Source organism: Octopus sinensis, linkage group LG19 (genome assembly GCF_006345805.1).
Source record: "Octopus sinensis linkage group LG19, ASM634580v1, whole genome shotgun sequence".
NCBI lineage: Eukaryota > Metazoa > Mollusca > Cephalopoda > Octopoda > Octopodidae > Octopus > Octopus sinensis.
The window spans coordinates 5,039,116-5,055,202 of NC_043015.1; positions in this window are offsets into that span (position 1 = coordinate 5,039,116).

Sequence of the window (16,087 nt, forward strand, 5' to 3'; positions counted from 1 at the left end):
ACTAAAGTCGCAGACTCACAGACATTTCTAAAACCTTAAAATAGAGCGAAGGCAAAAACTATGTTGGTCTTTCTTCAAGTGATTCTTGAACGATTCAATCCTGTTAAACAATGAGATTATCGCGAAAATGGAACTAATCAAATTAAGTCTTTAGCAGATTTTGAAAAGAAGAAAAAAAAAATGTCTTTATATGAAGATTTCCTTTAATGAAATCTTGCTGCGATTGACACATTAGTTTAATTTTTCCTGTTTTGTGAAGGTTTTTTTTTTTTGTATTTTGTGTTGATTCCTTCTGCTCCATCATCGTATTCATCATTATCGTCGTCGTCGTCATAACATCATCACCATCACCACCACCACCGTCATCATCATCATATTCATCATCATCATCATTGCAATTGTACTTTATATATTTTGCGTCTAATCTTATTTTTCCTTATTCCTGCCAAAATACATTTTCTTGTTCGATAGAATTAAACAATAGCAGAATACTACTAGAACAATTTTGATGATATCGTAAGCGATTGTGATGAGGATGATGTTGATTATGATGTTATGAAAATGAGGAGAAAAACGTTGAGGGAGAGAAACGTTACTAATTCTGAAAATATTAACAATAAAAATTATTAATGTTGATGATGAATAAATTGGTGAATCAAAATACGTTGGAGTTGATTTATAATAGCAATAATAAGTGAAATAACGGCTGCTCTAATGCTAATGATGATGATCGTCCTCATTGCACACTGGTCGATCACAATGATGAAAACGCTAAAATCCTGACTTATTATGAATGTGAGGGTGATCATAATGGTGACTGTGATGATGTTATATATATATATATATATTATATATATATATATATATACATGTATATATATATATATGTGTGTGTGTGTGTGTTGTGTGTGTGTGTGTGTGTGTATGTTTGTGTGTCTGTGTTTCTTTCCCCAACATCGCTTGACAACCAATACTGGCGTGTTTACGTCCCCGTAACTTAGCGGTTCGACAAAAGACACCGATAGAATAAGTTCTAGGCTTACAAAAAGTAAGTCCTGGGGTCGAATTGCTCGACTAAAAGGCGGTGCTCCAGTATGGCCATAGTCAAATGAGTGAAACAAGTAAAAGTATAAAAGCGTAAGGATATTTATTTGTGATTTGTTGTAAGCAAAATACAAATAAATAAACCGGGCGTGCGTTAAAATATAGCAAAACAAAACGCTACGTAAATCATTTAATTTCGAGATCATAATCATATAAATATATACGTTAGAGAAGATACAGGGATTATTACTTCTCCAATTAATATATCTTCATCTGCTTCTGATAGCATTACCGCTCATGTCGCGTCAAGGTGTGAGCGCATGTGATTCTCCAGCACCTTGCTGCATTAAATACATGTCGGTATACTCCTGGGTGCTCCCAGGCGATCCATCGAGCTGAGACCAAGTCATTTCCAGGAGAGACCTAGTCGTGGCATGTGGTCGACCATCATGGTCCACCAACGCAACCGTATCTTCGGAGAAGATAACGCAGTAAGCGGAATAACGAGCAGCATGAACAGACCTTCGTATCTAGCGTTACTGAATCATACATGTAACAGAATACATCCCAGTTTCTGAGTAGAGTCGTTCGTTTGATACTTAATCTGACCAATAGTATTCCATAATCACACGAACAGTCCAATCACCAAAGGAGCCCAAACGACTCATAAGATCCGCTGACAGTTTTCTAGTTTAACAACTATAATGCAGAACATGGAGGACCAGAGATCTAAAGATCCGAACCTTTGTCAAACATTATATATATGTTGAGAGCGCCTGGCACTTATCCAGTTGATCCACAGCTGAACTAGGACGCGTTGAAGTCTTGTGGGGATTTAGGCATGCAGCTAATGCCGCTATGAATCACACTGACTCTATAGGTGAAGCCTGTAAACAACTTTGAAATCCTCATACGCAACAGAGAGAGAGAGAAGGAGAGAGAGAAAGAGAGAGAGAAGTGAAAAACTCCAATAAGCCCAAGATACCACATCATTGTCTTCGCCGAACAGCCTAAGGCCAAGTGGTTCTCATTGAGTAGTGCTCCTCCAGATATCCAGAAATTCAGCAAGAATAACTGTCGTGAGCAAAATCTACGCCCGTAATCCGAACATCATAAATAAGCATCACAACTCGATCGAAACACAATTCAGCCAAGTATACAACACCTTCAGGTACTGGAAAAGGCGGTAGCTAAACCACAGCACTGATGGACTCCAGACCTAAATGGCAAAATGTCGGATGTCAAGCCCCCAATCCGTCGGTCATTGTCGTTTCCGGCACAAAGAGTCATCACCAGCACAAACAGTTGAGATGGAATATCGTGCAGTTACGGAATCCCTGTACAACGAGTGAAATCCATTTGGAAGTCGACATACTACCTAACCGGAGGAAGAGTATAATTATCCCGTTCCAGCAAAGTAAAGATAACTGCCGTGATTATATTAGTTCTTGGTGGCCTGTGAGGATTTTGCCAGAATTTATGTATTTGTGAGTGTGTGTGTAAGTGCGTGCGTGTGTTTATGTGTGTACTCTCCCTAACATTCAATATTTAAGGCATTTAAGTCATCTTGAACGGAGTATGAAATTCGCTCACGTCTCGGCGGCCGGCGCAGCCAGGCTTCATGCCAAGAAGGTTAAATACTGACAAAATCCTGGCTCTTCGTTTACTTTTTGAGCGTCAACTACTAGACGAAATACAGAAAACAATGGAAGAAATTATGTGAATGTTTGAGTATATACTTGTATTTCAGTAGTGGTGTCTCCATCCATCAAATTATAATTACCATCTCCGAAGGAGGAACACATGCCAAGATTAGTTTAACTTCAAGAAGTATCTATGGTGCTCAATAAATTTGATCGAGTGGACGGGTACGTTATGTTTAATTATATACGGCTTGTACAATGATGAAAGTATGAAAAATATTTTGAAATATCTAAAAGTAGAATTATTACACAAACTTTCGTAAATATAACTTATTTATGAGAAACGATATTTTCCCAATACACAAATCTATATATCTACAAGTATACGTAAATATTTAGAGATATTTATGTATACTTGTGTTTATGTATAGGTGTATTTGTGAGCGTGCATGAGTGTGTCTGCCTCTGTGTGTGTAACAGTCCCAATCACTCAATATTTAAGATTACGTGTTAGCTAGAAAATGCGATCTAGAGCCCAATATACGTACGTCAATCAAATTTATACCATCGTGTATGCAATTGTAGCTCTCATCCTATTTTTTCTTTCTCCATCACACCCATATGCTATTGAATTCATTCCTTTATTTCCATCCCATTTCTCAGACGTTGTCAACATATTCGTCCCCTACACTATTCTTTACGTAACACTCATTGAGTTACACATATATTCACTCTTAGACTTCAAATTCTTTTCTAATTCTTCTTTTCACTCTTCTTATAGATTTAGATCATGGGTTACGTAAAAGGTCCCAGTACTCCCCCTAGGAATGCGCGAGGATTTACAGGGGGTCACTGACAGCCAAGGGGTGGAATGGAGGTCGGCGTGCGAAATACTTACTCAGCGCAATGAAACATGGAAAATCATGATCAATTTTCATTGCAGCGAGAAGTCTGCAAACGTTCGAGCCTTGATGTCGTAATCTGCATCGTAATCGAAAATTAAGAGGCGTGATTAAGGCGATGCGGACTGTCAAGTGTTTCTGATGGAATTGACCAGGCCTGCTAGGGAAGATAAGATATTAAATACATACCTCATACACTTTTTTTAGGGGGTTTTTTCATTGTAGGTAATGGATTTGTGAAGCTGAAGTGGTGATCACTCGAACGCTATGCCATCCGTTGTGCTGAGGTTGTCTTTCATTCAGCGAACTGTCTGATTTAAGTGTCGATATTGCGTCGAAAGCCTCTTTTGAGATCAGAAGTCTGAGTGCAGTAAGAAAATAAGAGAAAGATACCCACACCTTAAAGCGGCAGCTGAGCCACTCCTTCTGGCATTTCCAAACTCTTAAATGGTGGAATCTGCCTTCAGTCATGAAATCGCAAACGATTTGAGACTGAATCTGACCAACATTCGGCCTGATATCAACGCCTTGATTCAGGATCACCATGGTCATTCCTCACATAGATTTTTATCAATTTCAATAAAAGATACTCCAGCAATATGATGCGCTTTTCAAATTTTCCAAACGTGAAAACTATTAGATAAATTTGAAAGTTTAATGCTGTATACATGTAAACGTAGTTTTAAATGTAAAAACATTTTAATTGCCAGTAACAGTACCCGTTGCGCATTTAAGATATTGTACGGTAGGGTAGGGTATTAAGATATTTTAAATGAGGAGGGTGGTCGATGAGGAACGACAAAGTGGCTAATGGTGGTCGATGGATGGAAAACTTTTGTGACTCTGCTCTCGACCACCTGAAACATTGATGCAGCTTGCGAATGACGAGGGTCTCCTCTTGCTCATTTTTATGCATTTTTTGCAATTTCATATTCACACACGCGCGCACTCATACACATGCAAATCTTCACTATTTTTTGGTTGAACCATATGGAGTCAGTAACTGTTTAAAAGGGAAACTGTTGAAAAACAAACGGTTAACCAAATTATATTTGCCTTACTGTGATATGGTTTTTATTGGGATATGTGTGTATTAATATTTATTAATTATAAAGCATAAAATATTATCTAGTCAGTCTGAGATGAAATTGTAATGTTTTGAGACAGAGACAGAGAGACAGGTGGGGAGATTTAAGTCTGTCGTCATTAAACAAACATAAGATTAGTTGTGACTGTCCGAGCAGTAAATTCAATCAAACTTTAACGGTCTTTTTCTTTCCCTCTGAAATAAAACTAGTATTCAACTGTGTTTGTCTGATTCTGAAGGGGGAAAATGACATACATAGGCCTCTGGTCAGTGACACAGAATACGATGCAAATTTATTGCAACACACAAACGCACATATGTACAGATATTCATACAAACACCCACGCGCACACATATATAAATACATGCGTGTGTTTGTGTGTGTGTTTTTGTGTCTATGTACACACACACTCTTCCACATATAATCATGTATGCATCATATGTTTCTTCAATTTTACAGACACACATACACCCAGGCATATATATATATATATATATATATATTATATATATATATATATATATACAATCGTAGTTGTGTGGTGAGAAACTTGATTCTTAGTTACATGGTTCCAGGTTCAGTCTCACTTCTTGACAAGTTGAACAAGTATCTTCTCCTATAAGTCACGCCTAGAGCAAAACATTCTGAGTGGATTTAGTAAACGGAAACTGAAAGACGCCTATCGTATATATATATGTGTGTGATGTTGTGTGCGTATGTGTGTGTGAATTTCTTTGTGCCTTTGTTTATCCCTGACCCGTTGCCTGACAACCGGTGCTGGTTTGTTCACGTCTCCGTAACATAGCGGTGTAGCAAAAGAGACAGATATTATAAGCACATATATTACAAAGAAATCCCCCGAAAACTGACTGAAACCCCCACCTCCTGGAAGGTGGTATTCCAGTATCGCCAAAGTCAAATGACTGACAGGAAAGAATAATAGAATGTGTGTGCGTGTGCATATGTATGTGAGTGTCTGTATGTGTGAGTGCGTGTAGACGTGGATGGATGGATGGATGGATGGATGGATGGATGGATGGATGGATATGTACCTCTGAAATAGTTGAAAACAAAACAAGCAGCACAGTTTATACGTCACGCAATATTTGGGTTTAAAGTGTTAATATTTGAAATAAAGAATAAATCCGAGTAAATACGTGTATGCCACTTTCAGTGTGATTGGTTAGGCTTCTGTCAGAAACCTACAAAATCACACTCGAATAAATTAATAAAATATCGCTCGCAGGAAAAGTAAAGGTTTAATTGGTAATGGACAGAATTTCTTGCGACAATTAAGAATGTGATTTAGAAAGAGAGACATAGAGAGGGAGAGAGATATTAAGAAAGTATGTGTGGGAGTGAGAGAGAGAGAGAGATTAAGAGAGTATGTGTGAGAGATAGAGAGAGATTAAGAGAGTTTGTGTGGGAGAGAGAGAGAGTGAGAGAAAGAAAGACAGACGGGGAGGCAGACATAGACAAGCGTAGACTGAGAACTGTGAAAGCGTAAATTTAATTTGACGTAAAACTGAATTATTGAATTTATACGATAGAGTAAGAGAATCAGCTGAAAGTACATAGAATGAGTGAGAAAAAGAAAGAGATGACTCAATTTGTGATCATTCAATTACGGAAAGTATGGGATTATAACTTAAAGACTTCTAGATAAAGAATAAACAATATTTTTTATTCGGGTAAACATTAAAATAAAAATATATGAATAGCACGAAAATATGAAGAGTAAATCATATTATAACTAGTGGTGTAAATGTTTATACATCGGTCTCCCAATCTTCATGTATTATATCGTATTCTTGGATATTGATGCCTTGTAGATACGCGGCATTTCGTTATGCAACTATAATATATAAAACGATAAGCGTCGACCTTTTCTAGCCCAGCAAGGCTCATGGGATCGGTTTCCCGGTTTCTATGGCGTATGTGCCCCACTCAACTGGACGGTACGCCAGCCCCTCGCAGCGTTATACTCAAGAAACAGGAAGAGGGAATGATAGAAATTTGTGGCGAAAGAGTACAACAGGGGTTGCCATCACCCCCTGTCGGTGCTTCGTGGAATTCTTTAGGTGTTTTCGCTCAATAAACACACACAACGCCCGGTCTGGGAATCGAAACTGCAATCCTCCGATCGCAAGTCCCTTGCCCTAACCACTGGGCCATTGCGCCTTCACAGCAATAACATATAATGAAGTATATTAAATGTTTTTATAAGGCAGTACAGCGTTCTACTGTGTTAGCATTGTACTTTTACTTTATTTGTTAAGCTTATCTCTACAGATATTCTATAGAAGATATTGTATAGCGAGCATCGACTTTTGATACGATGTTTCGTATCCGAGACACCAGATGTAAACATACAGTGAGATCGATGAGAAAAAAGTAATGAGTGTGTATGCCAAATTTCGGTGGGATGGTGGTGACTCTTCATCTCACCCCATCCAACACTTTAATCATCCTCCATCACATTATTTAATAGCCACTGTATGCAGTGGTGTTTCGTTATAAGATATACCAAGTTTACATATTAAGCGCAATTCTGAAAGCTGGTATGTAAAAAGTAATGACTTGCGTTTAAAATGTAAAATTGGTTTATCTCGCATACGAAAGGTCGTAGCAAAAATAATTTCTGGCTATAATTTTTATAGCATATCAGTAATGTATTTATAAAAATATTTTTCAAAAATATATATTTTATTGCTAAACGTTTGAAAGGTTCAGTTATTATATATGTTTTCATGAAATATGTTCTTGAAGTCCTCTTCAAATTATCTTTATGATACATGAGTAAAAAACCGTGGAAAATCATATTTCGAAAGTTATACTCGCTAATGTTTAAGAGGAAGAGATGGCAGGACTTTTAGCGAGGCAAAAAAAAAACGCGTTAGGGTATTTGAACTGGGCCTTTTAAATTTGAAGTGCACATTTCGAGTAGGTTCAACTTCAATCGTCAGTAGCATAGATAGAGAACTGTGAAAGTGTAAATTTTATTTCACTTAAAACTTAAACAAATATTGAAATAAATAGAAAGTCGACTCGATAGTCTACACAAAATCCTTCATCTGAGTATTGATACACATGTTTAAATTGTCAAGCTGTATTATTTGTTTCGCTTAAATGAATTATATCAAACAAAATATTATGCCTCGAAAACTATAAATTCGCTTGAATATTGCTTGTGTTAGTTTACAACGTAAGTAATAACGTAATCAATCGATTAATTTATAGTGCTTCTAAAAATTATTCATTATATTTATTTTGATTTCATTTCAGACGTATACGAAAACCTTGGTGTAGATAGAGTTGGAATACAGAAACAATAATCTTCTTGGAGGAAGCAATCACCATATGAAGAACAAAATATTAGCATATGAAATATTCGTATTTATGCTTCTTTATCTACACAATAAAAAGAAGTAAATTCGTACACAGCTTTAAGGGCTATATAATTCGTTAAAATGCAGGCTAATATTTATAAAAGTCTGATAATTTTGCATTTGGTATTAGGAAAGCCCTTACAGAAAAAATTGAATGATTCTATATGAACAAAGAAAAATATACATTATTATGATGTATTAACTGGAATTGACTGAAGATGATAAAATGTGTATATATTAGGAAGCCAGAGAGTGTTAATAACTCTTTAAAATATGATTGACATATATATATAGTTTGTTTCGTCTATACGCACACACAAACATACACAACTTTATACATATATGCATGTATATACATTCACATATAAAGGTGTGTATCCATATGAGTGTGTGTGTCTGTGACTGTCTCCCTGTTAGAGTGTGTGTTTTTGTGCGTGTGTGTGTGTGTATGTATGAACGTATGTATTATAATCTCAATAACGCTTTCTAATATAATTAGGGAAAGTAGTAAAATATGAATTCGCTAAACAGTTGTTTGATTAATGTGTCAGGAGATCAGTGCAGTAAAAAACAAAATCGACAGCTTCCTTTTGTACGTTTAGACAATATATTCTCATGGCGATACGAAGTAAACTACCATAGGTTTTATCAGAGTTTCTTTATGGAATGAAAACAAATATATATTTCTGTTTCATATAAAGGTGTATATTATTCATTGTCAGTCTCTCAAAATACTCGATAAGTCCATGTCAAATTATTCTAGCTTCATTGTCATGTGGATTTGTATCTCCATACCAATGATGTAGGTCATATGGACTTTAATTTAGGTGAATGTAAAATAACACAAATATATATACTATTTTACTCTTTTACTTGTTTCAGTCATTTGACTGCGGCCATGCTGGAGCACCGCCTTTAGTCGAGCAAATCGATCCCGGAACTTATTCTTTGTAAGCCTAGTACTTATTCTATCGGTCTCTTTTGCCGAACCGCTAAGTAACGGGGACGTAAACACACCAGCATCGGTTGTCAAGCAATGCTAGGGGGACAAACAGAGACACACAAACACACACACACACACACATATATATATACATATATACGACAGGCTTCTTTCAGTTTCCGTCTACCAAATCCACTCACAAGGCATTGGTCGGCCCAGGGCTATAGCAGGGCTATATATGCATATATACTATATTATTATTATTATTATTATTATTATTATTATTGTTGTTGTTTTTGTTGCTGCCTTTGTTGCTGTTGTGTATGAGGACGCATGGCTTAATGGTTAGGTTGTTTGCATTCACGATCGCAAGATATTGACTTCCCTAAAATGAGTAGAGATCTACTATATGTAACCCAAGTAGAGGTATACTTTCCATCTCTTCATGCTAAAGCTAATTATTGTCTTATGTTGTCTGCTTTACTAAATGAAATGCTCACTTATCCATGAGTGGTGGATCATGTTATAGGCTTTTCTATAATCTATCCATGATATTGTTATATTTTTCTTTCTAGCCTGTCCTTCATTTAGAACTGCTTTGTCTATGTTTAATAGGTGATGTGTTCCTCTAGCCTCTCTCTTGCAACGTTTCTGTTATTCTGATAGTAAATTCTGTTTGTCAAGATATTCATAAATCCTTTCAGAAGGCATTCCTCTTAGCGGCCTCCACATAAATCGTGAGCAAGTGATTGGTCTATGGTTGTTAGCTGTATTACGCTTGCTCTTATCTTTCATTATGAGTATTGTCCTACTTCTGGTCATCTAATCTAGTATTATTCCTCCATTAAGGCAACCCTGAGTTTCTTCCCTCAACCTCCCATGTAAACTACTAAATTTCTTTAGTCAATACCCTTCAAATAAATCTGGCCCTGGGGGTTTCCAATTTGGCAGTTTTCCTACCACTTTACACATTAATGCACTAGTTAGTCTTAGATCTGACTGCTCACTCACTATTTCTTCCCCCAGTTTCTTTGACCGTACAGCGTCTCCATTATGATTGAGTGTGTTATCCCAAATATTACTCCGGATCTTTCTAGCTTCGTCTGTATTAGGTTTCTCGTCGTCAATACTTCTTTCTCCACTATTCATTTGGTTATAAAATCTCCTCTAGTCTGTCTCAAATAATCTAATCATTTGATATTGATCTATTCTTTTCTTATACTTCGAGATCTTGCCTGGTATGGTATGCTGCTTCAATTCTTCTACCATTGTCAGAAATCATTTCTCTTTGACTAAGTATCATTTCTCAAGGGAAGGTTTGCATCTTATGTTTCCTAACTTGTTCAGTTTCCAGGCTTCTTTCCTAGTTAGACCTTGTGTTAAAGCCTTCACTTTATTTCATGATCACCTTTTGAGCATTTGCTCTTTTTTAATATATCCCTATGAGATATCTAATTTTCTAGTAACTACTGACTCTCCTGCATATATTGATATATTAGCGTCTCCTATCTTTTTAGTATCTATCCTAAGATTCCTGGCTATTTCTAACAACCTCCGTCTGTTGTAGCCCTTTAATACTGGTAATCTTTTTCTTACTTCTGTACTGATTACTTCCTTGAACTCATCTAAAATCTTCTGATCCTCCTCACGTACATCACTTGAGTTACTGGTGCCAATTGTCCCTTCCTGATTGACAGCGCTGCTATTATTTTTTTCCTTTAGATTCTTCTTTGGTTTCAGCTATATCTCTCATATTGTTGTTTGAGTTTCGAACTGCCTGATCTTTCTTTTCCAGTTTTTTTTGTTAACTCTGCTACCTTCAATTCTCTCATCAATATTCTCCTGATATCATTAGCTTGATCAACTAATTTCTACTCAGTCACTTTCAACGTTCCCTTTTCTAACCAAAGTGCTAACATCTGTTTTCTATAACCCTCCTTTTAGGTTTACGTTCTAAGTAGCACTACATCACTATCCTCTTTTCTTTGCTGGTCTACTTCCTCCTGTGTACTCTATTATCTGCTGATGGTGTATTAGGATAACAGCTCTGATCAGACTGCAACATTACTAAACCACTGCCGAATAAGAGGAATTTTTTGAAAGGACCGGCTTACCACCAGATATTCCTCGGGGACTCCTGTCTCTCATAAACTGATGTAAGGTAACTTTCGATACCAAACGTCATCAGCACTATTATTTTTCGTCAACTTATAGTCTTAAACAACGTTTGTTTGCATCCTTTGCTGCACTATTGTGCTGGTGGGGTGGGGTGTGCAGCATAAGTTTGATATTTTATTGTATCAGTATATTTAGTTTTGAGGTTTGGTTTCAGTCCCCTGTTGTATTAGTTTTTGCATTATGTTTTGTTTTTGCAGCGCAGTTTGTGCCTTCTGTTACGTATCGGTCTTCTATGGCACATATAGTTATTATAGTAGGACATGCGGGGTATGAGTTTATTCCTGTATGTTTTTGTAGGAGTGGTGGCAGGTAGTGTGTCTGGATCACAATCAAATATTTCATAGTATTTACCGTTATCTGTCGACCGTTCTTTCTCTTTTGATCTGTTTTGTTATGGATTCATTTTTAAAATGTTTACTTTTTAACTGAACACCATTCATGGTCATGTGTTAATATTTCTTTCGGAGTTACAATTATTATTGATATATTAGCGAAAGACTGAGAAAAAGCATCAATGCGCATATATATATATAAAGAGAGGTCTTGTATAAATATGGATAAATATGTAATTGAAATTAAAAATTTAAAACTGTACTCACAGGTTTGCAGTTTGGAAATATTGCCGTGTTTACATTTTTACACTCATGTTGCTATGGCTGTGCATCTTGGGGAAGCTATCTCTTGTACACAACACACACACACACACACACACATATATATAATATATATATATATATATATTATATATATATATATATATATTATATATATATATATATATATATATATATTATATATATATATTATATATATATATATGTACACACTTTATGTAAGAAAAATATTTAAGTTTCCTGAGATTGCTTACATTATAACATAGTTTTCTTTAATTTTTTTCGGATACTTAATTTCTGCTTCGTGGTGGTACCAGATTTGCGCTATCCTCCCAGCAGCTCGCTGTAACACGTCCATTATTATTATTATTATTATTATTATTATTATTATTATTATTATTATTATTATTATTATTATTATTATTATTATTATTATATTATTATTATTATTATTATTGTGGTTGTTGTTGTTATTGTTATCATCATCATCTTTATTATTATTATTATTATTATAATTGCACTAAAAGACCACTAAGAGACTTGCGAAAAACTCTTACTATAGTTTTCCTAACGCAAATGTTTACTTATTTCGCCATCTATTATAGAAGGTGTTGTATATACAGTCGATGCAATCAAGATTTCGGTAAGAACTCGTATTTTGAAAGAGTATTTTGAAAGAGACAGACAGTAGCTAAAAGGAGATAATTACTGCCCATAAAATATAATCATATTTTTACGAGTATCAGAAATTTTATTACCCAATGTGTTAGTATATGTCTGATAGTTTATCTTTACTTCTTGCTATGATCCATTTTCTAAAATACGGACAACAAGAAAAACTCTCTCTCCTAATATTTATGCAGACCCTGAAGTTTCATATGTTTTTTTAATTTTTCCAATGATATATTTTTACATGTGACCATGCGTAATATATTTAGTTCCGTTAATATGAGATTCTGCTTTAGAAATGATCTATTTCATATTGTAGTTGATGTTCTTCTCCTTGAGTTTCCAGATTAATATCGGGACGGTCGTTGCGTGTATCCCCTTGACGTTCCTAAAACAAGAAAGTTGATCATTGTACCTGGATTTAACTGGGATTTTTGAAATACTTGAAACAGCTTTCAGCTGAGAGCGTTTTGGACTCCATGATCATTGCAAGTTCCATGGCTGTTAAAATTATCTTTGCGACAAGAATTTGTTTCACTGGGTGCTCCATATGTTAGTACGGACACAATTGTGATTTCAGTTAGTCGGTATTTTTCAATGAGGAATATGTAAAGCGCTATAAGTTTGTAAACTATCATATTGTGTTTCATTAAATAGAAATTTGAGTGACTAGAATGGTTCTCGGGTGAGAAAATTAAATCGTGTGGGCAAAAAGGCTTATATACCCAGCTACTGCTTGTGTTCTCTCTCTCCATACTTAGTGCGGAGTATCCAGTTTGTCGCAGGTCTATAAGTTCAAGCTAGTTAAAACAGTGTAAATCTATTGACAAAATAATAATTCCACTTTTCTGCAGATTGACATTAAATGCTTCGTCAAGATATGCAGTTTCTCATGAAGTGATAGACAACAATTACTGAATCGTGGTGAATAAAGGGCGGTACGCTTCACAATATTCCTTGTCACGCAGGAAACATCATTCTTATTGCTCCAGAACCTCTACGTGTAAAGTTATTAGCACTGATTTCCTCTGTAGTTACACAGTACGTAGTCATATGTTCGAAGAATGGCTCAATGAACAACTGCCAACTGGAAGGTTTGTAGCATTTCAGTAATAACGTATTTGAGTATCTAGTGACAATTTTCTTTATTGCCTGTTATTGCCTTTATTATGACTTGCATTGTGGGAAGCCATATTTTATACATATGTGTAGCTATGATATGTTTTCGTTTGTTATATGATATATAGGTTTCTAATATGGTATACACGTTTTCTTTTATGTTATATAAGATTTCTTAAGTCTTCCCTACTTAGCAGCTGGAATCTCGCATGTACAATAATGGAACGAACTTCCTTGAATAAGTAATTACATCGGAATACAGTTCTCTTTATAGCTTTATTCTGTTTTGAGGTAGGGGTATGGAACCTTGTATATTATTATTAAAGTTACAAATCGTTTGTCCTCTAACTTTGTCGATAGCGACGGCAAAGTGGTATGGTTGAAATATCCATGAATTGAGCTGTATACAGGTAGGTGTAGCGTTGCAGTTATTCGTCTTGGTGTCTAGGGTTCCATCCAGGACGACAACATTCCTATATTTGAGGTAACTTCACATAAGCTGAATTTTTCGATCAGCAACCCCAGGGATACATCCAATAGTAGATCGCCTTTCATATTTTAAGCAATTGGAAGATACATGAAAGAGAAGTGACTTCCTAGTGATAATTATTATTTTGATATTTATGTCGCTGATTATGGTAAATTATCTAACATTCTTAGGCACTCAGATGTCGGGATTTCGATATTAAAGTGTAAACGTCTATGTTATCAAGCTGGGTGGATTTCTAGAAAACCGTTTTCGATATAAGCAGCCTACTTGTCAAATTTTCACTGCTATTCTGATAAGTCATCACAGGATCCTTTCTGATGAAATTGTTGATGCCACCGAGAAATCACTATAGCTATTTCTCGGTTATGGAAATCACAATAACTACTTCTCGATTAGGAGTAAAAATTAAATTTTGGCTTGTAGTCCTTAAATCTAGGAAGGAGGGACCCATCACGAATTGATATTTTCGATCTCTATGTTTAAGATATTGGTTAGGTACCTACCTCATGGTTAGGTTGCCTGCATTTATAACGCGCTTTTGTGCTCTTTGTTTGTTTCCCATATGTTTTGCTTTGTCGGCAAGAATGTGTATTTCAAATTACTATTTGAATTGGTTCGTGTAACTGTTTAGAAAGTTTACGAAGAAGCTGTCATGATGGCGCTAACCTAAGATTTCCAAAAGGTTTATGAAATCTCTTTCCAAAGTCTAAATAAAACATATCTCGAGAGAAAGGTGCTGTAAACTTACTGACTGGCATTTCTGAAGATCCCGCTTCTCTAGCGCTGTAGTCGATAGCGACTCTACCATACGATCAGATAACATCAAGTGACGCTATAAAGAAAACATTGCTATCGAATTTAAAGAGGAATTGATGCAAGACACGCATTCTACTTCAGGTGAGGTGAAAAGGACATTCTAATTCCAACAATCATCTAATTTGCAAGTTCCGTTACCATAGTTATAACTTGCTCAACATCCCAGAGATCATCAGTGTAAGTAGATATGTGTTATTATATACAAATTCCGAATCAGTTCTGGTGGTATGCGTAAATTTGTGTTTGTTTTAGGTTTCCCTGCTCAATGATTCTACCGATCTTAACATTCCTTCTGTAGTTTGTGGCAATTCTCATGATGTTGTTCCTAAAAGAAATCACGTGATTATAAACATTTTTTCTTGAATTCACCTTCCTACTTACTTATTTATCTTTGCATAGAAAATTGTGTTAGCAGTCACAAAAGCCCTATATATTACGGATTTATCATCAAATACATCGCTTATGCTCAACATCCAACAAAGCCGCAGTTGAAATTTGTAATGATTGGCTGCTCATATTCTGACTGCAGCTATAGCTGGTATTCGCAGTATGTATATAGAAGAGGGAAACTATTAATATACAATTATTCTCACCTTTGTCTTAACTTTCAGAACAAAAGTTAACTACGAAGCGAAACATACTATTTTTTTAAATCTACCCTAAGGAGTTTGTTTATTGCAGGTAAACTTTATATGTTAATCCACTATTCCCACTAATTTCTAGGGCTTTGTTGTTGAACAGAATTCACAGATTTATAAAGAAGACAGGAAACTAAAAGTCCATACACCAGCGTTTTATGTGATTTAAAAAAAAATACTTTAAGGTGTAATGATTATGAGTTTTATATTTATTTTCATAATTATTTTTTATAATGGGTGTATAAAACTTTGGAAAAGTTTTGCAGTACAAATCAAGCGAAGCATTTAATAAGTCAAATTTAGTTCATTGTTACACACAAGATTTATATTACTATAGTAAACGTCATTATGTTACTATTACTATGAACACACTCCAAGAGGTATATGTGTGTGTGTATAGATATATATATATATATATATATACGTATGTATATATGGAAGAATGCATTTATGCATGTATCTGAGTGCATATATATACGTATACACAGAAAGAAAGAAGAACATACAGGTAGATAGATAGATAGTTAGATAGATAGATAGATAGATAGATAGAT